Source organism: Notechis scutatus, chromosome Z (assembly GCF_049901735.1).
Source record: "Notechis scutatus isolate UNSWTSFEM ecotype Mainland chromosome Z, rNotScu1.2, whole genome shotgun sequence".
In the NCBI taxonomy this organism is placed as follows: domain Eukaryota; kingdom Metazoa; phylum Chordata; class Lepidosauria; order Squamata; family Elapidae; genus Notechis; species Notechis scutatus.
This window is the reverse complement of record NC_142025.1, coordinates 71,536,353-71,563,070: the sequence shown is the minus strand read 5'-3', so window position 1 is coordinate 71,563,070 and position 26,718 is coordinate 71,536,353. Positions and strand designations below refer to the sequence as shown.

The window sequence follows — 26,718 nt, the reverse complement described above, 5'->3', positions numbered from 1 at the left end:
AACCTTCAATAGGGCAAAATTGGACAACAATATTGAATAAAAATAACTCAAATGGACTAATTTTGCAGAATATTGGAAGCCATGACTCCTCTGGGAATAAATTTGTGAAATTTGTGGCTGCTTCAATGCCATCATGCCTTTTGACTTAACTTCCCAAAAATTAATTGATTACATGGTATAAGGGTATGGCCTCGGTAGGCTTTCTTTGCTGTCTTAAGTCGTAGGCTTTCTGAGGTACCCTTGCCTCTTCTGCTCTTTTGGACATCCGATTCTGGGCTTTGGGCACCAAGCTCCACATTTGTGTCAAGGTTGAGTGAAGGGTTCGAGTCTGCTTGCACATCAGAGACATCTCTCATGGCTGAAGAAGCTGCCATGCTTTAAATTGGCAAAAGGTGAATTTTGGAAAATTTAGCAGTTTTCCATGCAATTCCCCCTTTTTCCACTAGGATGCACTGCAAGCAGGTAGCTGAATTTAGGAGATGCTGTTGAAATTCACTACTTGACCACTGGAGTGCATTGCAAGCAGGTAGCTGAATTTAGGAGATGCCGTTGAATTTACAATACAAGAGCACACAACAGATACAAACCCAATGTAAACTGCTTCAAATTCGATTGCAGAAAGTATGACTTCAGCAACAGAGTGGTCAATGCCTGGAATGCATTACCTGACTCTGTTGTCACATCCTCAAACCTCCTTTAACTTCATACTATCCACTATTGACCTCACCCCATTCCTAAGAGGTCTACCAAGGGCGTGCATAAGTACACCATTGTGCCTACTATCCCTGTCCTATTGTCCCCATTTATTCATACCTATTTCCCGTATTCTTATGTTTATACTTATACCTATTATCTTGTAAGCGATTGACAAATCAAATAAATAAATAAATAAATAAGATGGGGGAGGGCAAATCTTTGTCCTCTTTCCTACCTTCCTTTGACCCCTGCACCAAATCAATTGGCATAAAGGCCTGACAGTTGAATACAGTTGAATTGGCTACTTTCAAATACAGTCTGAAATCCCCTTACAGCAGTGGACAAAGAGGAAAGCATGGGAAAGTGACTTGGATGCCTGCATGTGAGATAGGGCAGGCTGGGAGGCACCAGCAGTTAAAGGTGAGCTCTCTTCTTGCCTGGGGGGAAAGCACCCTTGGGTACACACAAGAATAGAGACCAGTGATGCAGTTTTCCTAATTGTCCATGGGTCCCTTTATACCCTCTCCTCTCAGCAAAATAACAGATCTGAAGGTCAGTTGAGAAGGGGAGGAGAGATTTCTCATGCTTCTTAATAGCTTCTGGGAGTGTCAGTGGGAAAAGCAGCAGGAAACCAGAAATCGCTCCCATTGCTACTGCTTTTATTTCATTTTCTTTCTCTGTTCAGGCAAGGAACTAACTCTGAAAGGGTAACCCATCAAATCACAAATTATCTAGTTTTATTTAAAAAGCTTATTTTACCCAAGTACCAACTTTACAGTACAATTCTCTACAGAGGAAGTAATTCCTTTTGTGCTCAATAATGCTTATTTCCTTGTAAATAGTTTACATTTACAATATCAAACATGTCTACTCAAAAATCAGCCGCAATAAGTTCAGTGAAGTTTTCTTCCATTAACTGTGAGGAATTGCAAAATCATTTCAAGATAGAAGTGTCTGCTCAGTCAAGAACAAAAACTCAGCTACTAGTGAACTCTTTTATTACCAATTTACTATATCACATGACCTAAAATGGACACCTAACATCAAAAACGTCATCAAAAAAGCACAACAAAGAATGTTCTTTCTGTGCCAACTCAGAAAGCTCAAACTGCCCAAGGAGCTGCTGATACAGTTCTACAGAGGAATTATTATCTGCACCTCTATAACTATCTGGTTTGGTTCTGCAACCCAACAAGGCAGATCACTCTTTTTTTTTGGCTCTGAAGTTCTCTGCCAGGAGGTGGGGCTTATTCAATCAGCCTGATCCAAGTATCTGATGGACACTGTGTAATTCAGAAACACTTGTACAGCTTTTCTCAAACTCTGGTACATATTTGACTGATATCTTTGTTGTGGTTTGGAACGAGCAGACAATGAGGTTGCTGGACTGGATTGTGCCTGTGCAGATTCTGTGTACACAGATATCATAGTGTACCATGGTTTACTGAGCAGCTCTGACAGATGAAGTAACATAATATGTTAACCAATTTAGTAATACTAATTTAAAAATGAAATGAGACTAAGAGTGATGTCAACCTAGCACAGGTAAGGGCCTTCATTGGGATTTACCTTGAGGCAATAAGGGCAGCCAGGTGCACTTATTTCTATTGCAGCTATAGATAGCTGCCTCGCAACCTGTTTTATCCTAAGTAAGCAGGAGCCAGGAGAATGTTTACAGAGTTATTAGAAGAAATATTCACAGCATCTTCTGGATAAAGCTACTTGGCTTCACTCAGCATTGAGACTCCAGCTGGGCAGGGCCCTTGAAAGATAATGCATGGAAACTTAATTGCTTACTTTGTAAGTCTAAACTGGAAGCTTTAGCCCACGTTTCAACAGCTCTTTTCACTTCCAAACTGTAATTTATCACAGCTCACCCAATTAATTCCTAGCCAACATCTTAAATGTTAGCACTTCAAAATATGGTTCCAGTATTTTTCTTTTGCTGGTTACATTTATTAGGTTTTCCCAATTATATTTATTAGACTTATTAGGTCAAGTAATAAGGTGATTGTTTCTTTTTAATTAGTGCTACTAAATTGATTAACATATCATGTTCTAATAAATAAAATATCAAGCTCTAAATTAGTGCAGTCACATTAAGGCACTTAATTACTTGTGATTTGTTTGATTAAAAAAAGTTATGCATTTGAATCTGGATATGAAACAAGAAATAATACTAGGAGTTTATTGAATGCTCAGTTTAATATTATAATAGAATATTAACCAGATAAAACTATCACTGATAAAATCTAAACTTTTTTATAGAAGCTAATACTGTTGAATAGAGTTAACAAACCTAAGATGCTACCTACAGAAGATGTACATAAACCTAAGATATACAACTCTCAGAAGCATTCTTTTTTTCTCCTTGTCTAAAAATGTTGCTGTCTTTCCAGTCTAAAATTAAATTATACGCTCCTTTTTATCTTTCTTACTTAAGAAAATTATAATCTTAACACACACAGTACATAATACTACTAATTTAATTTGGTGTTTATATTCATACTACATACATTATGCATTTAACATATATTCATGATCAGCAATAATATACAACTCCAAATACTATTATTATGTTAATTTGGTTCTAACAAACTACTGTTGTGCCACATAATTATTTGAAAATTTTACTTAATATATTTTATCCTGTTTTTCTGCTAAAGACTACTTAAAACATATACTCTTATTATAGGCACAAATTATTTCTCAGTGGTGGATTTCTGGTTGATGTTGCAGTGTGAATGGCTGGAAAATAGTGGATTCTGTAGAGCCTTGAGAAATCCAGCTGGTAACTATGGTCGAGAGACCCTTCAAGGTCATAGCTGCCATGGAGGGAGGTGAAGGAAGGAGAGGTGCTTTGCTGACCACTAGGAAACAGCAATTTCCTTATTAGGTCTGAAGCAAGCTCTCCCTGAACGACAGCAGGACAACTGACATTTTTTTGGCTGTCATGAAGGTGGAACAACTGGAACCACAAGATTTGTGCTGGAGCAGTGTATGGACAGAGTATTTAAACTGGATGAGACAATTACCAACTTTTACTCTAAAGATTGGAAGTAACAAGAAGAATATTAAAAGATAACTCCTAAGCTTAAGATAGCGGCAGAATGATACACAGAGAAAAAAACTGAGAACAAAGAGGTGAAAGAAGCCTAAAACAAGGTAATAAAATACAGAAAGCTTGGAAAAAGCTGAAATAATTTGAAAAGTGATTTGCGAGATAATTTATCTGGTTTATTTGTATTTTTAAACTCCCTGATCGGAAAATCAGCTGTTTTTCACAGACTATTTAATGTTGGATTTGGGTTAAGACAGCCATCTACTGGAGGAAAACAAGTACTACAGCACTATAGCCACAGCATACTAGAGAAAGTTATTTCAATACATACAAAGCCTAATACACAGAATAGAAACAACAACATCTGGAGGACAGCCCGACCTTGACTCTATTGTTGACAACTTGAATAATTTGAAAACATTTGCTGAGCCTTTTTTTCTTTTTGCCCTTTGGAAGATTTATAAAAAAGGAATTAATCTGCAAATAACTAAATTTAACTAAATTTGGCTATTGGATTATGGATTTGAAAGATTGGAGGAATCTGGTGGTTTAATTTGGACTTGGACTATTGGATTTAATTTGGACTTGGACTTGGATTTTTAATGTTATTTAACAGAACATTCTATGAGACAAAAGAAGAAAATGCTAGAAGAAAAGAAGGACAGCTAAATAAGACTTTAAAATTTGGACAGATTTGTAAAACTTGAAGATATATCATTGGGAAAATATAAATTGTAAATTGTAAAATAAGGGGTTTTTCAAAATGAATCTACAAGAGACAATAGAGCTATATGGAGAAATATTGTTAATGTTAAAAGATATGCATGAATCTTTAAAAGGTAATAAGAAGACAAGGGAATTGCTTAAAGATACAGAAAAGAATGTAGAAGCTACTCGACAATTGGGGGAAAAGGAAGAACATGATATTCAAGAAATAGGTGAGAACTTAGAAAAAGCAGTGGAAGGGAAAAATCAAAATGAGACCCAAACAGTTAAAAATAAAGAGGAGAAAGAATTAATAAGTAGAAGACATAACCCCCTAAAAGTTTATAACAGAATAGAGAGAAAAGGAAAAAACCTTCTTAAGAAAAATAAAAACGAAGCTTTATTGATGGGAGTTAAAATACAACAGAAGAAAGAGACAAAGGGTAGTCAGAAGAGAAAAGTAGGTAAAAAACAAAAACAAAAGGAGATACAAGATTCCAAGAGAGAGATATAAAAGATGGATTTAAAAAAATCAATAAATGATGCAATTTCAAAAAAGTTAAAAGATGATGGATAATGAGAAAATATTTCAATAAAATGGGAAAATATATGCAGGGAAAATAGTAGTATACACACTAATAGAAAATATAATTTAATAATATAATCCAAATAAGTCAAGGCAGTAGATGGGAATTTAGGATTAGGTAATTAAACTGTATTATTAATATTAATAGTGTGTTAAAGTATATTATGAATTTAAAATATTAAGGATTAGAAATTGTGTGGGATTTTGAGATACATTTCTGGGATTGATTAAATAGTGTTAATATTTAGCATTATTGTTAACCCTACACAATTGGAATATTGAAGTTATGGTGGAACTATGAATAATTCTTAAAAAATATTAAATAATACCGTGTTTCTCCAACAATACACCCCCCCAATAGGAAGACCCAACATGTTTTCTAGGCCCTCCCCCCAAATTTAGGCCTATTTTAAAACATGTGAAATTGGGGGGGGAGGACAGGGGGAACTTGCCATTAGGAGCACCCCGTGGGCAGCCACACCTCGCCACCAGCTGTTCCTAACAGCCAATCATGGCGGAGGGCTCCCTACCCCCACCAAACGCCTTTGCTACAGACCCGGGTATGGTGCTGGTTGCAGGCCGGGTCAGTGGGTGGGCGGCAGCAGCATGGATGTCCACCATAGTGTTTCAGTCGTTTCTTGGGCCGGCGGGAACCATGGAAGCTACGGAGGCCCGAGAAGCGACTGAAACACTGCCGGTGGACATCCACACTGCCACCGCCCACCCGCTGACCTGGGTCTGCAGCAAAGGCACTTGGCGGGGGTAGGGAGCCCTCTGCGCTCCGCCATGATCGGCCATTAGGAATGGCTGGTGGCAAGGCGTGACTGCCTACGGGGTGCTCTAGGCGAGAGTGTGTGGGGAGGAAATTAATTCACCCCCGAAAAGACATCCTAGCTGTTTTTTCAGGGCTCAAAAAAAAAAAAAAAAAAAAAAAAGACCCGGCCTTATTATATGAGAAACACGGTAGTATTTAGGGACTATAAATATAAGGCACAAAAAATGTTATTTATATTTAAAGGAATTAATGGGAAAATGAGAAATGGATTGTGAAAAGAGATTAGATCTGTTGAAGTTGTGGAAGTTGGAAGATTAGAATTACATATACCTATTTGTACTATTATTGTTACTGCTGCTTAAAAAAAATTGTCAATGCAATACCCACAAAATATGTATGTTTATATTGAAAAATAAAAAAAATATTTGAAAAAATTCTCAGTGGTTTATAAAATAAACAAATTTACCTTCATCATAACTCAAGATAAAATTTCCTGTATTTAAATATATTAATGTTTTATAATTATCCTATCATTTTCATTATTCTTTTTAGCACTTCATGAAAAGTAATCTTTTTTTTCCCACTCAGAATTTCTCTTTTTCTTCATACTACACTGCTTTACTTCTACTTAAAAATCAGCTTTGATTTAGCATTTGCTTTCAGTAGAAAGATAGATTTATCACCTGGGATATAAAAAAGCAAAAATGCAAAAAAAATATTGTCCTTCTGAACTACCAAACTCCTCTAATGTTATGATACATCTGATACCTATTCTATTTGTGGGCATGCCTACATATTTGTTATTTATCAGGAAAGGTATGATTGAAAATGGATTTTAAAATAAGTTACCATTTTATGATAGTTTCTTTTAATAAAGAAATAGGTGCAGTGGTGGTATTCAGCTGGTTCACACCGGTTCAGAAGAACTGGTATCTAACTTTCTGAACAGTTTGGTGAACTACCTGTTGTAAAATCTCCTTCCTACAGCCTTTTATTTTTCCCACCTCACTGGGTTAATCCTGTCAGGAAAGCAGGAAGAAGGCATTATGATGTGTCTCTGTGTGTTGATTCTAGACTTATCCAGCTTATCTTTATTGCTCTGCTTAAGTTTTCCAAAACTGCCTCTGTGGTTAAGCCTTGTTACATTGTAACAGCCATTAATGGTTCTTGGTAGTACACCCAGACTTTCTATAGCTTGAGCAGTTCTGGAGTTTTTTTCCTTTGCTGAGAGGCAGGATGCAAGCTTGGCACTCTGTCTGATTTTTTTTTACAGCCTTTCTGGGGCCATATGATCTTTTCTTAATCTGGATGATTTCCTTAGGATATCTTGTGAATCCAGCCGGTATCTTTAAGTGATACAAATGGATCTAAGGATTGCTTCTCCTGGGTGGGAAAGGGTGCTTTGTCAGTTCACTGAGTACAGGAGTCTCTTGTCTATGGGGATTCTTCAGTCATCCAGGTCATGGTTGTTCCAATGGTGCTTTTTTCCAAGAGGCAACTGGACTTTCTTGGTTTCCAGAAAGTCCAGTTGCCTCTTGAAAAACCACCTTTGGACAGGAGTTTCTTGCATTGTTTCAGAGTGGCCAAGGCACATGATTGCTCCCTGATAGTAAGATTAGGAAAAAAAATAGTAGGTAGGAGTTTGGATCCTCTCTCCAATTTGTTTTAGTTTTCTTTCATGATAATATCTTTATCAGTATCTTCATAAAAGACTTAGTTGAAGGAATAGAAGTAAACTTACCAAATTTGCAGATGATACTAAACTGGCAGGAATAGCCAACACCTTAGATCAGGGGTTGCCAACCTTTTGGACCTCAGGGACCAACAAACTCATAATTTTAAACCCCATGGACCAGAGACCCTGGGAAAATCCCCCAAAAAGTTTGCAGGAAAATTCCCCACCCTGTTTCCTACCAATCAATCATTCTTTATTTGGGATCACTGGATACCGTCTCCAGCTCTATTCTCCGGGGTGGGGGGTGGGGAGACCTTTGCCTTCATGCAAGGAAAGCAACAGAAGCACCAGAAGTCTTTCTTTCTCTCCCCCAAACTCCACTAGAAATGAATCTTTGTGAGACTTGTCGTGCCGGCGCAGCCTCTTGGAGCAGGATGCCTTGCATGATCTGAAAGACTCATTTCTGGCGGAGTTTGGGGGAGAGAAAGTAATATTTTTGCTGCTTTCCTTGCATGCAGCCAAAAGCAGAAGAAAGTGGAAAGAAGCAGCCTGGTGGCCAGGTGAGGCGCGTGGGGCAAGTTCCCCTCCTGCCCTTTCCCCCCTCCCCTCACTACTTCATGTTTTTTGCAATGCAAGGGATGCCAGACTTGTGTTCCCATGGGCCATGTGGGCAGCGCAGCCTTGTGTTCCCATGCAGCCTGCATTAATTGCTTTGGGGGGTGCTTTCGGGGTGACATTTCTCTGCAGACCACCAAAATTTTCTCGTGGACCACCAGTGGTCCCCAGCCCACTGGTTGGCGATCACTGCCTTACAGTAGATGATAGGCTCAAGATCCAGAAGGATCTTGACAGATTTAAACACTGGGCCCTATCTAATAAAATGAAATTCAATGTAGAGAAAAGTAAAATCTTATACTTAGGGAAGAAAAACCAAAAGTACACATGTAGACTGGGTGAAACCAGGCTTAATAGCAGCATCTGTGAGAGGGATCTTGGAGTCTTAGTGGACAACCAATTACATATAAGCCAACAGTGTGCGGCAGCAGCCAAAAAAGCCAATGCAATCCTAAATTGCATTAACAGAGGAATACAATCAAGATCAAGGGAGGTACTAATACCACTCTATAAAGCCTTAGTAAGACCATCCCTAGAATACTGCATCCAGTTTAAAATACTGTATAAAAATACTGTATAAAAAAATCCAGTATAAAAAAGATGTTGAGACTCTAGAAACCGTGCAGAGAAGAACAACCAAGATGATTAGGGGACTGGAGGCTAAAACATATGATGAATGGTTGCAAGAACTGGGCATGGCTAGTCTAGTGAAGAGAAGAACCATGGGAGATAGCAATGTTCCAATATTTGAGAGGCTGCCACAGAGAGGAGGAGTCAAACGATTTTCCAAAGCAACTGAACGACAGGCAAAGAATAATGGATGGAAACTGATCAAGGAGAGATTCAACCTGAAAATGAGGATAACTTTTCTGATAGTGAGAACGATCAATCAATGGAATGGCTTGCCTTCAGAAGTTGTGGGAGCTTCATCACTGGAAGCTTTCAAGAAGAGACTGGATTGCCATCTGTCAAAAATGGTGTACGGTCTGCTTACATGACCTACAAGGTTCCTTCCAACTCTACAAGGTCCCTTCCAACTCTTCCAATAAGGCTTAGTAACATGGCACCAGGCTTGAAGTTAATTTAGATATCTGTGGCATGTACTAATTTTATTATAATCCTGACAAGCTTGGGAGGGCAGAGACTTGAACCTGGGTGGGTCTCCTATATACTTTGTTGATTTGTCTCTTTAGCTCGGTTGGCATTTTGTAGCCCAAGTGCGCCCACCCACTTTCTGGAGAGCTTAAATGACCTCTCTGCTAAAGAGAAGGTCATGAGAAAGAGTTGGCTGCTGATAGATATTGTTGCATTTTAACTATTTTAAATCCTCAAGGTGTTCTGGTACCCTGCCTGATTTGTAACTCTGGGTTGCAGGTATTGCTGATGAAAAGGAAGGTATTTGGACAGAATGGTTTAGGTTTCCATAAAGGCTGTGACTGTCATTGATCTTCAGTGTGTATTCCCCCATTTCTAATCTAATGATTGGTATTTAGGTCAGCTTTTTGCAAGCAAAGAAACTTTTTGTATTTTTATACAGTACTCCTTGACTTACAACAGTTCATTTAGTAACCAACAGTTCAAAGTTACAGTGGCACTGAAAAAAGTGACATGACCATTTTTCACACTTATGACCACTGCAGTATCCACACAGTCATGTGTTCAAAATTCAGATGGTTGACAACTGTCTCACATTTATTATGGTTGTAGTCTCCCAGTGTCATGTGATCCCCTTTTGCAACCTTATGTCAAGCAAACTCAGTGGGGAGGCTAGATTCATTTAACAGACATGTTAATAACTTAACAACTACAGTGATTCACTTAACAGATTTGGCAAAGTCATGAAATGGGGTAAATGGACCCAATTGTGGTCGCAAGTTGAGGAGAGGAGAGGTCTGGTGTGACAAGGAGCGGTTGGGAGGGGAGGGGTGAGGCATGGCCAGGCAGGGCGAGGAGAGAGCAGGCAAAGTGAGGTGCCCCTCGATGTGAGTGATGTTGAGTTGGCCATGCCCATGCAGTCACATGATCACCCAGCCACACCTACCCAGCTGGTCAGAACTGGTTGTTAAATTATCTGAATCTCACGACTGTACAGGTGGAACTACCTAAGTATTTTTAAATAAATTATGGCAAGCAAAAAAATAATCATAATTGCCAATTTGAAGAAAAATTATGCATTTATATTTGAAAGAAAACAATATACTATAAATCATATAAAGATAGGTAAATCATCAGGAAGCAGCAATCTGCATTTATGTACAAATACAGAATTAACAAAGAAAGAAAATCTCCTGTATTTTGGCTTACTTATTGTTTCATGTAGAAAACCTATAAATTAAATCAAGACAGTATGCAATCTTATTATAATAAAATATGATCCCACAATAATTTAAGATTCCTTAGATACAGTGACACTAATTACTATTCTGTGATTAAATTATTTCCTCCTTTTTATTTAGCTTTAAAATTATTATTCTTTAGCTATTAGCGAACTAACAATTTATTCAAAAATATGTTTTCAATGGGGGGATAATCATCATTCTTTGTAGAGTTTGATTCCAATTTCACTTATTTCATTCATCTTGATCTATATGCAGCTCTATTTTAATGTGTTACATAGTTGATATGGTCCAAGCCAGCCAACTTAGATCTAGGAACAGCTTTATGGCAAAAGTGAACATTATTGCGGGTACATAATGCTGGGTTCAGAGACTAACAGCAGTCCTCTCTCTGGTCCGCCGCCTACGCGGGAGCGCCGATCGCTCCCATTGGTTGATGCCGTTTGACAGCCGGCTATAAAAGGAAGCTGTCAAACGGCATCAGCTGTCGCCGCCAGCTGGCTGTCAGTTAGCCCCGGCAGCCGCGGCGACCCTTTATTCAATAAGAATAAAGTCTGTTAGCTTTTGCCTGGCTCCGTCTCAGTCTGTAACCGCCGCTCCACAACACTGGCGACGAGGGCGGGATACAGCAAAGACGACCAGGCAAGACAAATGAGCCGAAGTCACAGTAAGAAAGAGCTGAAGCCGCTGCGAGCTGAACGAAGTCACCGCCACTGACGCTCTCCAAAGAGTGCGAACTTTAAAGCTCCCCAGCTGAGGAGCCAAACGCCGCTTGACAGGCGCAGCCAGAAACGCTTTTCTAAAAGCGGAAATTCGAAGTTCCCTCAGCTGAAGAGACCGATGCTGCCACTCTAATGGCCTCAAACCTGACATTCCCTCACCTCCAGCCGGGGGCAGAGACATGGGAATCATACATGAACAGATTCGAATGCTTCCTAAATGCCATTATCTGTCTGAAGCCACTGACCTGAGGAAAAGGTCCTATTTTTTAAGTTTCTGTGGGGCTACAGTTTTCGATACAGCCTCTGCACTAGTGTCCCCACGCTCTATAAAGGCTATTCCATGGGATGAGTTGAGGGAAATCTTATCAAATCACTATTCCCCCAGACCCTCTCAGATAGCTAGGAGATTGGCTTTTAGGAGGAGAGTTCAAACTGAAGGGGAAACTGTAAGTCAGTACATGGCAGCCTTAAGGTCAGCTGCCATACACTGTGGGTTTAGGGATTACCTTGAGGACATGCTGCTTGACCAAATTGTGGGAGGAGTTAGGGACCTAAAGCTACAGAGGCGGTTACTTGCTAAAAAAGATTTAACCCTGGCCTTAGCTATTGAGGAAGCTCAGGCTGCTGAGCTGTCAGAGCTATCAGCAGCTGAAATTCAGGGGAACCCCTTAAGGCAAGGGCCCTACAATTCACTATGATGAGGTCTCCCAAGAAGAAGAACCTCTTGAGGTAAACCGCCTCACACATCCGAGACCCCCCCCCCAGAGCTACCTAAGAAAAACAACAACCAGACAGTCAGACAGCAACCCAATTGTATGAGCTGTGGGGGTAACCACCCCAGATCAACTTGCAGATTCAGAAACGTTATCTGTCTGAACTGTCAGAAGAGAGGGCACATAGCCAGGGTTTGCCAAGCCGAGCAGATCTCCACACAAAGACCTCAAGTTACTGCCTCCTACCAAAGGCAAGTTGAAGATTGCTACACATGTTACCACGCAGACAATACCACCCCTAGGTCTAACAAAATAAGCATTTCTCTTTTATAGAAGGTAAACCCTGCCGGATGGAGGTAGACACCGGGTCTGCCCTCTCCATCATCTCGTGGGCCACCCTGAAGAAGTTGCTGCCTTCGCTCTCAAAGAAGAAGCTGATCAACTGCCACCTGACTCTTCGAGACTACCAGGGAAAGACCATTCCAGTCCTGGGTAAGGGCAAATTCCTCCTTCAATTCCAGAACTTTAGAGGCCACTTGCCACTGGTGGTTGTAGATGGTGCCCTTCCTAGCTTGCTAGGACTAGATTGGTTCCCTGCCCTAGGCCTTAACATTACAGGGATTCATTCTGTGGTAAATTCTGAAGTAGATGCCCTATTCAGGGACTACTCTGATGTTTTCAGTAGTGAACTAGGTTGTTATTCTGGCACCCCTATCTCTTTTGATGTGGGCCCACAAGCCACCCCAATTCGTTTAAAACCGCGAAGGGTACCTTTTGCCATTCGGCCTAAATTGGATGCAGAATTAGACAAACTTATTAAACAAGGAGTGCTGGAGCAGGTAGATTTCGCCAAGTGGGAAACGCCCATAGTCACCCCCTTAAAAAAAGATGGCAGCGTGAGAATCTGCGCTGACTATAAAACGTCCCTGAACCATTTCCTCCAAATTAGTGCATACCCAGTACCTGTAATCCAACACCTGCTACACTCCTTTGAGCCAGGTACAATTTTTGCAAAGTTAGACATGTCCCAAGCATATCAGCAATTTCCTGTGGACCAACACACTGCTGACTTGCAAACTATAGTCACACACAGGGGCGCCTTTAGATGTAAACGTTTACAATTTGGAGTTAGTGTAGCCCCAGGCATTTTTCAGTCCCTCATGGAGAGAATCCTCCAGGGTCTGCCGGGGGTAGTTCCATACTTTGATGACATTTTAGTCTCTGCCACCAACAAAACACATAAGAACAAAATCAAATTAAATGATGGAGAAAGGAGACTGTCAAGCAAGGAATAACATTAAATAAGAAAATGGTCGAAGGATTCTTTTTTTTTTTACTGCTGGTTCTATGGGTGTGGCAGGGGAAGGATACTGTAAAATCTCCAGTCAGAGGTGGTATTTGCTGGTTCTCTGAACTACTCAAAATTTCTGCTACCGGTTCTCCAGAACTGATCAGAACCTGCTGAATACCACGTCTGATCCAAACTTCCTGATACTATTTGGAGGACTCTGAATAAGTTGGCAGCTGGAGTGCTACTGTAAGTGTAAAATTCGTATGTTCAAGTGGAAGCTCTTAGCAGATAACTACATTCCGTGTGAATTTGGAGAGATATAGAGTCCAGCCTGCTGATATGTTGGCTTCTACCAAAAACATATACCAATAATGACTTATTTTGGGCCAACATTAAATCCAGACAGATATCCTGGCAGTTTAAAGTTTGACCTAGATATGGAACAAGAAGAATATACTGGACTAAAGTGAAGATGTGCAGGTTCAAACTCACTTTCAGTCAAAAAAGTTTAACGTAGATTTTAACTCAATCATTCATTTAATGTTCAATTTAATTTAATAACATGGCTGATGTGAAGATAAAATATGAAATATGAAGCATGCCATCTTAAACTTTTGAGTCAAGATAGTATATAAATAGTTGGGTTCTTCTCCAAGATTTTGGAATGTTAGACAAAGGACAATGTAGTGAAGAAAATAAATTTAAAATTTATATACCCAAACTTAATCTAGTCCAGCATTAGCTTTATTCTTGTATTATGTGGTATCTGTGTTAAAATAAGATAATAATTAACAACAACAACAACAACCCATTAAAAAGCTAAGCTTCCTCTATCTACCATTGCACCTATTAATTTTCCCCTAGAAATATATTCAAAAAATGAGGCCAGCTTCATTAATCATTGCATGTTCATTCTTTTCTATTCCACATGCATAACTTTCTTTTATATCAATTACAACCAATGGTATTTTTAGTCTAATATTTCCATGGCAACAAAGCAAAGAATTGTCCATTTGAGAAAAGAGAGATACCAGAACTGGGTAACTAGGGAATTCAAAAGGAGCTCTAAGTTGTTTTCCAGTCATTTACTGGCATTACAGATGCATCTTTTGGCTCTTATTCCATTTGATTAAAAATGAATGTAGTCAAGATATAAATAAAGGCCACTTCTCCTCTTTTAATATATTTTTGCTACAAAAGAACAATCATGGCCCAAACCTACTTCATTACAGCAGAAAGTGTTACACTCCTTTATATATGTGAATTATAGCACGCGCTATTCCTTAAATTATCTGTATTTATGAGAGTGAAACAATAACTTCTATTTTGATTACATATATTGACTCAATTCAATTTTGTATCTTAGTATCTCACTTCTTTTATATCATACCGTATATACTCGAGTATAAGCCGAGTTTTTCAGCCCATTTTTTGTGCTGAAAAACCCCCCCTCGGCTTATACTCGAGTCAGATTCCCCTCTGAAAAAAAATGGTGTGGAGCTCCGGAGCTGGGCAGGCGCTTCCCTGCTTCCGTGTTTCCTTTGCAACTTTTAAGCATGGGGGTAATCGGAAGCAGAAAAGTTCTTGCATGAGGATATATTTTTTCTTTTTTTAACTGCTTTTGGGGGGGGGAAAGACCCACCGTCATGTGAGAATGCTCAGACACGAAATCTATCCGCCCAAAAATAAGTGTGTGTGTGGGGGGGATTTTAACAGAGGGAAGATGCAGGGAGAAGGCAAAAGCGACGGAAGATCCTTCAGGGGAAACTGAGGGGGAGACTCACCCTTGGTCCAGATGAGCCCCCTTCCCCGCCCCTAAGGAAGCAGAGGCAGCCAGCAAGGGCAGGCAAGCCCCACTTCACGAACTCCCTCCGTCCTCGCTCCCACCCACCCACCCACCCAAAGCCACGAAGTCCCCCAATCGCGCAGCCCAGAATCGCCCTCCCCTCAGGGGGCAGCAACGATGCCCGGTTTTTCCCGAGACAAGAAGCTCCGCTGTGCAATGAAAGCGCCCTGGCTCTAGGCTCACGGGCTCAGAAAACAACACGAGCCGAGTCGCGCTCTGCTGCTTCTCCAACATCGGCGCCGCCCTGTTCTATGTGCGGGCCCGCAAGTCCGAGCAGCCAGCGCGTAGAACAGGGCGACGCCGGAGATCGTTGGCTGCCTCTTTCACAGCACGGGAGGCCTCCCCGGCTGGCCAGCTGCTCTCCTCCTTCTCTGCCTGTTTGTTCTGTGTGGCCGAGGAGGAGGAGCCGCCGGCTGGTTGGGAGGCTTTCTGCGCCGAGGAGCGGCTGCTGGTCTCCGGCTTTGCTCCGCTTCTCCGATGGTCTGGCGCCGCCATATTCTTTACTTGGGCAGCCGGGCCACAGCAGCGCCCACGGCGGCAACAGGCAGTTCCGTCCGGGCTCGCTCAGGTGTCTGGTTGGGGCTGTCGGAGTTGCTGCCGCTGATGCGCCCCAGTCGCGTCGCCGGGAAGGAAAGGCAAAAAGGAACCTGCCATTGCAAAGCGCTGCCGCAGCTCTTCCTTTTACCTTCCTTCCCGAGGCGACGCGGGACTGGGGCCGCATCAGCGGCAGCAACTCCCAACAGCCCCAGCCAGACACCTGAGCAGAGCCCGGCGGAACTGCATGTTGCCGCCCGTGGCGCTGCGGGCGCCCAGCTGCCCAAGTAAAGAACATGGCGGCGCGGACCATCGGAGAAGCGGAGCAAAGCCGGACACCAGCAGCCGCTCCTCGGCGCAGAAAGCCTCCCCAACCAGCCGGCCGGTCTCCTCCTCCTCGGTCACACAGAACAAACAGGCAGAGAAGGAGGAGAGCAGCTGGCCAGCCGGGAGGCCTCCGTGCTGCGAAAGAGGCAGCCAACGATCTCTGGCGCCGCCCTGCTCCACGCGCTGGCTGCTCGGACTTGCCGGGCCCGGCACATAGAACAGGGCGGTGCCGGATGTTGGAGAAGCCGAGCGGAGCCGGGATCATTAGCCGCCTCTTTGCAGCACAAGAAGCCTCCCCAGGCAGAGAAGGAGGAGAGCAGCTGGCCAGCTGGGGAGGCCTCCCGTGCTGCGAAAGAGGCAGCCAACGATCTCCAGCGCCGTCCTGCTCCACGCGCTGGCTGCTCGGACTCGCCGGGCCCGGCACATAGAACAGGGCGGTGCCGGATGTTGGAGAAGCCGAGCGGAGCCGAAGCCACTTCGGCTCACGTTGTTTTCTGAGCCCGCGAGCCTAGAGCCAGGGCGCTTTCATTGCACGGCGGAGCTTCTTGTCCCGGGAAAAACCGGGCGTCGTTGCTGCCCCCTGACGGGAGGGCGATTCTGGGAGGCCACTATCTTCACCAAGCTCGATCTTCGAGGGGCCTACAACCTGGTGCAGACGCGAGAGGGGGACGAATGGAAGACGGCATTTGGCACCCGATATGGCCATTTTGAGTACACTGTGATGCTGTTTGGGTTGACCAACGCCCCGCAGTCTTCCAGCACCTGATGAATGACGTGTTTTGGGATATGTTAGATCGGTTCGTGGTGGTGTACCTGGGCGATATTCTGATCTATTCCGGGTCCAGGGACAGCCACCTTCAACACATTCGTCTGGTCTTGCAACGTCTTTGGGAGCACCAACTTTATGCAAAGCTGGAGAAATGTCTCTTCTTTCAGACTTCCATAGAGTTCCTGGACACATCATCTCTCCCGAAGGCATTGCTATGGACCCGCGCAAAGTGGAGGCCTTATGTAGTTGGGAACCCCCTCGTGGCGTGAAGGATGTTCAACGCCTATTGGGGTTCGCTAATTATTACCGGACCTTCATCCCGGGTTTTGCCAAGCTGACAGGTCCAATAACCCAGCTCCTTCGAAAGAAGGTCCCGTTCCAGCGGGGGGCCCCGCAGCAAGAGGCTTTTGAAGCCCTCAAGAATGCCTTCATCGCAGAACCCATCCTGAGGCACCCTGATCCACATCGTCCTTTTGTGGTGGAGATGGACGTGTCCAACCTAGTTATTGGGGCAGTGCTGTTGCAAGCCCCGGTGGATAGCGCCACTCTTTTTCCCTGTGCTTATTATTCCCGGAAACTCACTCCTTCCGAACGCAACTACACCATTTGGGAAAAAGAGTTACTGGCTATCAAGGCTGTGTTTGAGGCTTGGCGACATCATCTCGAGGGGGCCCGACACAAGGTAGAGGTCCGGACGGACCATCGGAATTTAGAACACTTGTCAACAGTGAGAAAGTTGAACCAGCGGCAGATCCGGTGGTCATTGTTTTTTGCCCGGTTCAACTTTTCTGTGACCTATATCCCTAGTGGTCACAATCGGAGGGCAGATGCCCTGTCCCGCAAACCCAAGGACCTTTGCCCTGAGGACCCCCTTCCTCCGCGGATGGTGCTGCCAGCAGAATCCTTGGCCGCAGTCCAGGAACTGGTGGACTTGCGGACTCAGGTGCGAGAGGCGCAGCACCTAGACGCTTGGTCGCAGCAGAGGATGGGGGAGATTGGACCCGAATCCCCATGGACTTTGGAGGAGGGTTTACTCAAGCATTGGGGCCACTTCAAGCCCTTATTATGGCTCAGTGTCATGACAACCCTGCAGCCAGCCATTTTGGGTTTTTTAAGACTCTCCATCTTTTTGGTGGCCTTGAGTATGGCATGATGTCCACGCCTATGTCACATCCTGTGTACCGTGCAGGCAAGCCAAAACCATGAAGGATGCACCTCCTGGTCTCCTCCAACCTCTGCCGACTCCAGAAAGACCATGGGGAGCGATTTCCATGGACTTCTTGACTCATTTACTGCCATCCTCTGGATTTACAACTGTGCTGGTGGTGGTCAACATGTTGACAAAAATGGCCCACTTCATTCCGTGTCGTAAATTGCCAATGGCCCATACAACTGCCCATTTGTTCTTGCAGCATGTTTTTCGTCTCCATGGTCTGCCAGACAGGGTAGTTTCTGACTGCGGTGTACAATTTACAGCCCAATTTTGGAAAAGTCTGATGACCACGTTACAGGTGCAGGTGTGCTTGTCGTCGGCGCACCATCCAGAGACTGATGGGGGGACGGAGAAGGTCATTGGCATTCTCGAGCAATACTTGCATTGTTTTGTAAACCAACGGCAGAACAACTGGGCTGATTATCTCCCTCTGGCGGAGTTTGCATTCAACAACTCCCAGCACACCTCCACCCAAATGACACCATTTTATGCTAATGTGGGGTACCATCCGCGGTTCTTCTCTTTGACACTATTAGATTCCCCTGTTACCGAGACCCGGGAATTCCTTTCGGAACTTCACTCAGTTCAGCAGTTAGTTCGGCAGCAACTGATACAGGCCAAGGAAGATTACAAGTGGTTCGCAGATCGCTCTCGATGGGCAACGCCTCCGCTGTCTGTAGGAGACTGCGTGTGGCTATCCACAAAACATCTTCAGGTCGACCGCCCAATAAAGAAGCTGGACCATCGGCTCATCGGCCCATTTCCCATCGAGGCGGTCATCAACCCCGTAGCCTATCGACTGACTCTACCGCGCTCCATGCAAATTCATCCAGTCTTCCACCGTTCCCTTTTGGTCCCTGACAACCCTTCGGTGTTATCTCCGACGTCCCGCAGCTGTTGATCCACCACCTGTGCCCGGTGAAGATGGTGCAGTAGAAGGCAAGGTGGCCAGCATTAGGGATTCCCGCTGGCTGAAAGGGCGGTTCCAGTATTTGATCAAGAGGCAGGGGGATGGGCTGGAGGCCCTCTCCTGGGTGGATGCTTCCACGATCCACGCCCCAGACCTTATACGGATGTTCCATGACCATTTCCCCTTGCGACCACATCCTGACCGTCAGACTCGGGGGAAGGGCCCTGCGGTGGGGGATAGTGTTGTGGCCCCGATTACCGAGCCTATGCTGTCAGAGGAAGAGGACCTGGAAGATGAGGAGAAGGAACTGGGAATGCCTTCCTCCCCAGGATCTTCCTCTCTGGTAATGCCTTCCTCCCCAGGACCTTCCTCCCTGATAATGCCTCAGGTTCCATCAGACAACCAAGAGGAACAGCCTGAGATTTATCAGGAGGAAGGCATATCAGAGCAGCCCCTGACAGGGAGTAAAGAGGAAGAGTGTTGGCTCGATCCTAAGCAGCGTCGTAGGGAGAAACGTGAGCAGCAACGTAGGAGGCGTGGGAGGGTCAGAGAGTGAGCTGAGTCATTGAGCCACACCCCACAGGAGATAAAAGTGGGTGTGTGTTTTCTCCCTGAAACTTTGTACGGGACAAAGTTTAACCTTACTTCAGATTTTCTTTGTGAATGACTATTTTTGTGGACTGCCTTGTGATTTTCTGTGAGTAAAACTTTATCAGTTTGGACTTGGCAGGCAGGACATGTGGGAATGCCAAGAATATTATCAGTTTCAAAGAATTAACTCTGTGAAGTCCGAGCCAGCTTGCCTGCCTGTGTTGGTGTGAGTTTGTACTCTTTCATATTTTGGGAAAGAGGAAAGGAGAGACAGAACAAATAGATAGATAGATGAATGGATGGATGGATGGATGGTTGGATGGATGGATGGATAGAGAGACAGACAGACAGACAGACAGACAGACAGACAGACAATCTAGCTTCCAAATTTAGGTAGGTAGGTAGGTATAGGCTAAAAATCTCACACCTGATTTCAAAATACTTTATCTAGATTTTTTTTATTACTTTTTAGTTTTACTTTTTTCACTTTTATTTATATTTTATCATTCATATTTCATTTTGTATTCCATTCTTAATTTGAATGTTGGTGGAAGTAACTTTATGTTGTTGTCAGCTCTGGAATTCATCACTGCCACAGATGAAGGAGGGGGAGTGATGTAATGGAAATTTTGTTAGAAGGAGGGAAAAAAGTTTAGTTTAAAAGTTCAAGATCATTAAGTACGTCACAGTAGAAATGTCAGCTCCAAGTAATTGGTTCACATGATTTATGAGGTGTAGAAAAGGGGTGGGGGTAGGTTGGATTTTGTGCAAAGTTTTGGGTATGTCTTCAGTGCTGAAATTCTACAGCTGATACCAGTTTCTGTATTAATAAAGAACCTTGAGATGATGTCTGTCTCAGAGTTAATGATTAATTCAGACAAATTCTGGAATCCTGACACTATTTCAGCACTCACATTTTTATTTTGGGGCTGCTGATACCCCAGAGATTCCTTTTCCAACGATGGAGAGAACTCAACAATCAGCCGAAACTGAAGGTGAGCAGGAGGGGGTTGGGGGGGCGCATCTGTAGCTGAATCCTCCAGCTCCCATTTGGAGGAGATGATGGATGCTTTTAGAATTGCAGAACTGGAAGATAATTTGGGAGCCAGGCCAAGATGGGCCGGCTCATGGGGGAGTTGCCAAACTGCTTTAAACAGGCAGCTTGAAGATAAATCTTCCCCTAGCTCTCTGTACACAGCAAAGGAGACTACACAGATGCCAGCTGGAAGAGCCCAGCATGAAAACCCACAGAAACAAGAGGTGCTGACTACCAGAGGTGCTCCCCACCTTCCAGAAAGGAGGTTACTCCCTGCAGATAGTATCCCTCCAGGGTGGGGATTTCATCCAGGCCAGGGGTGGATTCAGTGCCAATGGATGCCAGCACCAGCAAAGCCCTGGGTTGAAGGGGATCTAACCAGGCAGCAACCCCCTCCAACCAGGCAGGGAACCGGCCAACACCCACCTTCCTCATGGCAACCACAATTGCAAACCTCTATTGGAGCAACCCTGCAGGGGCCCCTCTTTCAGAGAGGCACAACCCAGTCAGGCCTCAGGGCCCTGCCCAGACTAGGTATGTGGCCCATCAGGCTCCTTTCATTCCAGTTCAACCTGCAGGTGCCAGGCGCATACCACCTCCCCAATCACGACCCAGACCAGACCAATTACAGTTCAAGGCCATCTTCGATGGGCGCCATGAACATTTTAATTACTTCCTCACTCAAATCCAATCCCATATAGACCAATTTGGAGATCAATGTGACAGAGCGTGATTTGGTTACTGCCATAACAGATGGGATGAATGAAGGTGATGCTCCTGACTGGGTGGCCCAACTACACAATGAACAAGCCCCAGAATTACAAGATGTCAATGGATTTATTCAATTATTAAGACTCAGATTTGAAAATCCAGACAGGGTGGCAGAAAATGAAGAGCGGTTAATGGAAATGAGACAAGGCAAGCGACCCTTATCAGACTTTATTTGGGACTTTAAAAGGGTCGTGAGCCATCTCATGATTTGGCCTGAAAGGATGATTTTACACTACTTTAAGAATGCCATTCTTAAAAGAGACCTTGAAGGTATGCTATGCCGCCGCCCTCAGCTTAGACCGCGACATCAACCCATATTGAAAACCTCTTCCTGAAGGCCCGCCTAAGGGAACTGTTGCTAGGAGACCACTGATCAGACCAACCGAAGCTGCTCGCATCCGACCCAATAGGATGATAAATTGTTACCGCTGTGGCCAGGATGGCCACAGAGCAGCTGACTGTCTGGCTCCTGCACCTGTACCACTGTTAGGGATATACACCCTAGCAGAATCTGCACGGCAGTCAGGCAGGCAGGCAAATATGTGAGATAAACGTTATTGTAGCTTACACTCAGTAAAACAGATACAATGTGCTAGTTAAATAGTTTATTCCAGTAAGATTTATAGCATAGTCAAACAGTCCATATATCATACACTAGTTCAGTCCGTCCGGGGATTAATCAGTTGCAAAGTCCAGTGTCGAAAAAGAGGTCAGTAAACTTACAGATATCCATTAATATATCTCTTCGCAGTAGAGATATGAAGAAGTAAAAACCCCTTTTCTTCCTTCAGCAACAGCAGAGAACATGCAGTTAACAATCCATCATTGTCAACAAGCAATTCAGTAAGCCAGCAATCAATCAAGTTCTCTTGCTCCCTCTTATGGCGATTTTGCAACCGCACCCAAAATTACATGCTTTGCATTTAAAGTGACACACATTTAAATCCACTATCATAGTCTATATATATTATTTTACCCAAACTACGTTAGGTAACCTAGCAAAGTCCAGTGTCGAAAAAGAGTTCATTAAACTTACAATATCAGTCCAGTATTTTATCTCTTCGCAGTATGAGATAAGAAGAAAATCAAACCTCTTTTCTTCTCTCAGCAATAGCAAGGAAAACACGCAGTTATCACCATCAATCCATCACTGTCAGCAATCCAGTAAAAGCCAGCAAAACAGTGAGCTTCTCTTGCTCCCTCTTATGGTGATTTTACAACCGCACCCAAAATACATTTTTTACAGTTAAAGTGATACACACACTTAAACTCACTAACATAGTTTATATATATTATTTTACCCAAACTAAGTTACTATGTTATTCCTAACATTCTCCCCTTTTGGGTAATATAATAACATATATATCTATTTACAACTTTAACCCATAGTTTTCACAATTTTCCTTGTGCTTTACTGGAACTTTGGGCTTTTGTAAATTGATCAGCAAAATTTTCTTCAGTTATGCAATATTCCAGTCTTATTAAACCATTTTTTACAGATTGCCTTACATATCTAAGATCAGTATGCTTAGATCTCGTTTTTACAGCAATATTTGTAGCCAACCGTATGGCTGCTTGATTGTCCTCATACACTACAATGGCATCATTAACAGTTATTCCCATATCTAATAACAACTGTTTATACAGAATTAAATCAGTACATAATAAAGATAGACATGAAAATTCTGCTTCCATTGTGGACATACTTATGTGTTGCTGTCTAATTGACCTCCAACCAATCAGTGCTTTTCCTAATAGTATAGCCGTACCTGAAGTTGATTTCCTAGTGTTTATGTCTGTTGCAAAACTTGCATCAGCATATGCACTTAAAATCAGATCATCTTTTGGCTCCAAATACAATGCATAGTGCATTGTCCTTTTAAGATATCTTAATATACGTTTTGCTGCTTGCCAGTGTTGTTCAGTGGGTTCAGTGTTGAATCGTGCCAATTGATTAACTCTATAGGCAATGTCTGGCCTTGACCAATTACTAATATACGATAAACTACCAATTAGTGATTGATAAATAGTCTTATCGAATTTTGGACTTTGAGCATCAGTGTGGCCAAATTCCTGACTCATTGGAGTTTTAGCCGGTTTACAAAGTTCCATCTTGTATGTTTTTAGTAATTGATAAATCTTATCCTCTTGAGATATCTTATAGCCACTTTTGGTTTTATTTATTGTCAATCCTAGATACTGTTTTATCTCTCCTAATTGCTTTAATTTTATCCTCTTACCTAATAATGATATTATTTCAGTAGCTTCATTATTAGTTTTTGTAATTAAAGCAATATCATCTGTAAACAACAATAATAATGACACTATTCCATTAGTCTCTCTCTTAAATACACATGGATCAGCTAAACCTGCTTTAAAACCTATATTGTTTAACTTCTTAACAATATATTGGTTCCATTCATAACCAGATTGTTTTAATTCATAGAGACTCTTTTTAAGTTTCCAACAGTCATTATTTGTTTTATCATCCTTAATTCCTACAGGTTTCTTTAAGTATATAGTGTGCTGCAATGGTGCATGCAGATAGGCAGTTTCTACATCTAAGTGATTTACAATATAATTCTTCTTAGCTGCCCACACTAAAGCTGCTCTCAAGGTTGTTGCTTTTAGACTCGGTGCAAATACTTCATCATAATCACATGCAGTTTGATTAAATCCTTGAGCTACCAACTTAGCCTTATGGGTAACAGTCCTATTTTTACCTGTTTTTAATTTAAATATCCATTTATAGCCAATGGACTTTTCACCTGGAGGTAATTTAACATTTTCATAAACTTCCATTTGTTTTAATGAATTTAATTCTTTCTCCATTGCTCTATGCCAATTTTCTTGTTCCTTTTCTGGATACATTCTAAGTTCTTCAACAGTAGTTGGAACTTTACTAACTTGGCAAACTACACTTGCTTGGTACCTGTCAGGTGGTCTGGTTTCACGTGTTGATCGTCTAGGTATTACAGGGCTTACAGGTGGACTTTCGTGTACTACCTGTTCCTGATTATCTATTTCTTCCTGTTCACCTATTTCTTCCTGTTCTGGTCCCATGTGCTCTTCCTATTACTGATATGTGATTTTGGTCTTTTGTAGGTTTCTATGATTACTTCCTTACTTGAATCTTGTTCCAGTTTTTCCCATCCTACATGTTCAAGGAATTGTGCACTAGCACTACAGTAAACTCTAGGTGTACCTTTTTCCCAGAATCTGTATGATTTGTGATTAGATTCATAACCTACAAAGAATAACTTTTTAGCTCTATGCTACCCCTTATGTCTCAGTTGTGTAGGAATATGCACCCATGCTGGTGCTCCAAATGTGTGCATGTAGCTTAGGTCAGGTTTTCTACCATGCCACCGTGTGAATGGTAATTCACCTGTTGTTGAGTTATCAACATTATTCAATATATGATTACCACACATTATTGCTTCTCCCCACAAAGTTTCAGGTAATCCTGAATCTGACAGTATAGTACGAGCCATTGCCTGTATTGTTTGGCCTCGTCTTTCTATAAAGGAATTATGTTGTGGCCTATATGGTGCAGACTTTTTATGTTCAACACCTGCCATCTTCAGTCTGTTTTGGAATTTATTGTTTATAAATTCCGTACCATTATCAGTTACAAGAGTTACTAGTTTCCTTTTAGTTTTTCTTTCTGCAAACTTCAACCAATTAAAGAAATTCTGATATGTTTCCATTTTACTCTTCATTAAATAACAGAAACCATATCTGGAATAATGATCCATTATACTTAATATATAACGAGCACCTCCCACACTTGGTTTTTTAGGACCTATAATATCAGCAAATACGACCTCTAGAGGTTCCTTAGTCTTAAATCCATTTATTCTATTTGCTGGTATTACCTTGCTTTTTTCTTGACTACAAGCATTGCAGTGCAAATACTTACTGCAAGGCTTCAGTTTTATACCTTCAGACAGTTCAACCGTTTGCTTGAGCATTTTAAAATTTATATGCCCTAAACGTCTGTGTAACAAATGTATGCATTCATCATGAGGTTTAACGTTATTATAAACTGTGTTAGCTACATCTAATGAATTATCATTTAACACATACAATTCACCTTTTAAAGTTGCAGTCACTTTTTTACCTTCTTTTTCTATTATGAAGTTTTCTCCCCTAAAGGTAACTACATAACCTAGTTTAACCAAAACTCTAACCGAAAGCAAATTAAACTTAAGTTGTGGTACATATAACATTTTTACATTTTCTTTTATGCAAGAACAATGTGCAATACCTCACCTTTTGCTTTCATTTTCCAGCCATTAGCTAACGATATCTGCTGTGAACTTGTGGACATCTTAACAAATCTTTTCTTATCTTTCGTTATGCAGTGCGATGCTCCACTATCTACAACCCATAAATTATTATTCACAGTTTTGTTGCTATACATGGCTAACTCTAAGCATTTTTCATCCTTTTGATGCCTTTTAGCATTCCGGCTGGCGTTGTGGCGTTTTCCTTTCTTGCAGAATCTAGCCAAATGTCCTTTTCCTCCACAATTAAAACATTTTCTAATTGTATAGGCTGTCATAGATTCTTTATCTTCTTCTTTTGGTTGTTCCCTTCTGAGCTGATCCCTTTCAAGCCTTCTCCTGGCTTCTTCAATTAATCTGCCAGTAATGTCAGTTAATGTCAGGTTATCTTTTGGCAGTACTTCAAGTGAAGTTACATAGTCGTCATAGCTCTCATCTAATGAAGACAAAATTATATAAACCTGATGTAGTTCTGTGAAGATAAGTTCTTTTCATGCAGTTCCTGAAAAATTCTCTTCATAGTGTTTAAATGAGTCAACATGTCTCCATTCTTTTGAAGATGTGTTCTGAACAGTTTCCGTGTAAGATTTATATGTGCTCCTACACTGTCTCGAACATAAATCTTCTTTAAATTCTCCCAACATTTCGCAGCTGTTTCTTCTCCACGAATATGGACAAGCTGCTGGTCACAGAGTGTCAGTCCTATTATACAGAGAGCTTGCTCATTCTTCAGTTTATATTCTTGTATTTTCTGAGCATCATCCTCATCTTCCGGATCCCAAGCATCTACCTCTGGTGGGTTTTGAATTATACTCCACAAACCTTCTCTGCGTAGAAGTAGGCTGCATTTCATAGACCATGAAACATAGTTTGTTCCATCCAGTTTGGATATTAGAGACAAACTTTGTAAATTGACTTGTGCCATCTCTTTCTGGATATTAAACTATAATTAATAAAACACAGCTGTCTGTTTACAGTATTGTGTAACTACACAAACTCTCACTTTATATAAGCCTGTTATATCCTGGTTAGTCTGACTGTGCAGCTGGGCCCATAACCAGTGTTAGGGATATACACCCTAGCAGAATCTGCACGGCAGTCAGGCAGGCAGGCAAATATGTGAGATAAACATTATTGTAGCTTACACTCAGTAAAACAGATACAATGTGCTAGTTAAATAGTTTATTCCAGTAAGATTTATAGCATAGTCAAACAGTCCATATATCATACACTAGTTCAGTCCGTCCGGGGATTAAT

At 42.2% G+C, this 26,718-nt stretch overlaps 1 protein-coding gene and 1 pseudogene across 10 annotated transcripts in view; one reads left to right on the top strand and one right to left on the bottom strand.

The window, feature by feature from the left end:
- HECW1 (HECT, C2 and WW domain containing E3 ubiquitin protein ligase 1) overlaps window positions 1-26,718 on the bottom strand; it is a 307,384-nt gene that overhangs the window by 168,026 nt on the left and 112,640 nt on the right. The window lies entirely within an intron of this gene.
- On the top strand, window positions 16,669-17,857 carry LOC148128927 (uncharacterized; annotated as a pseudogene).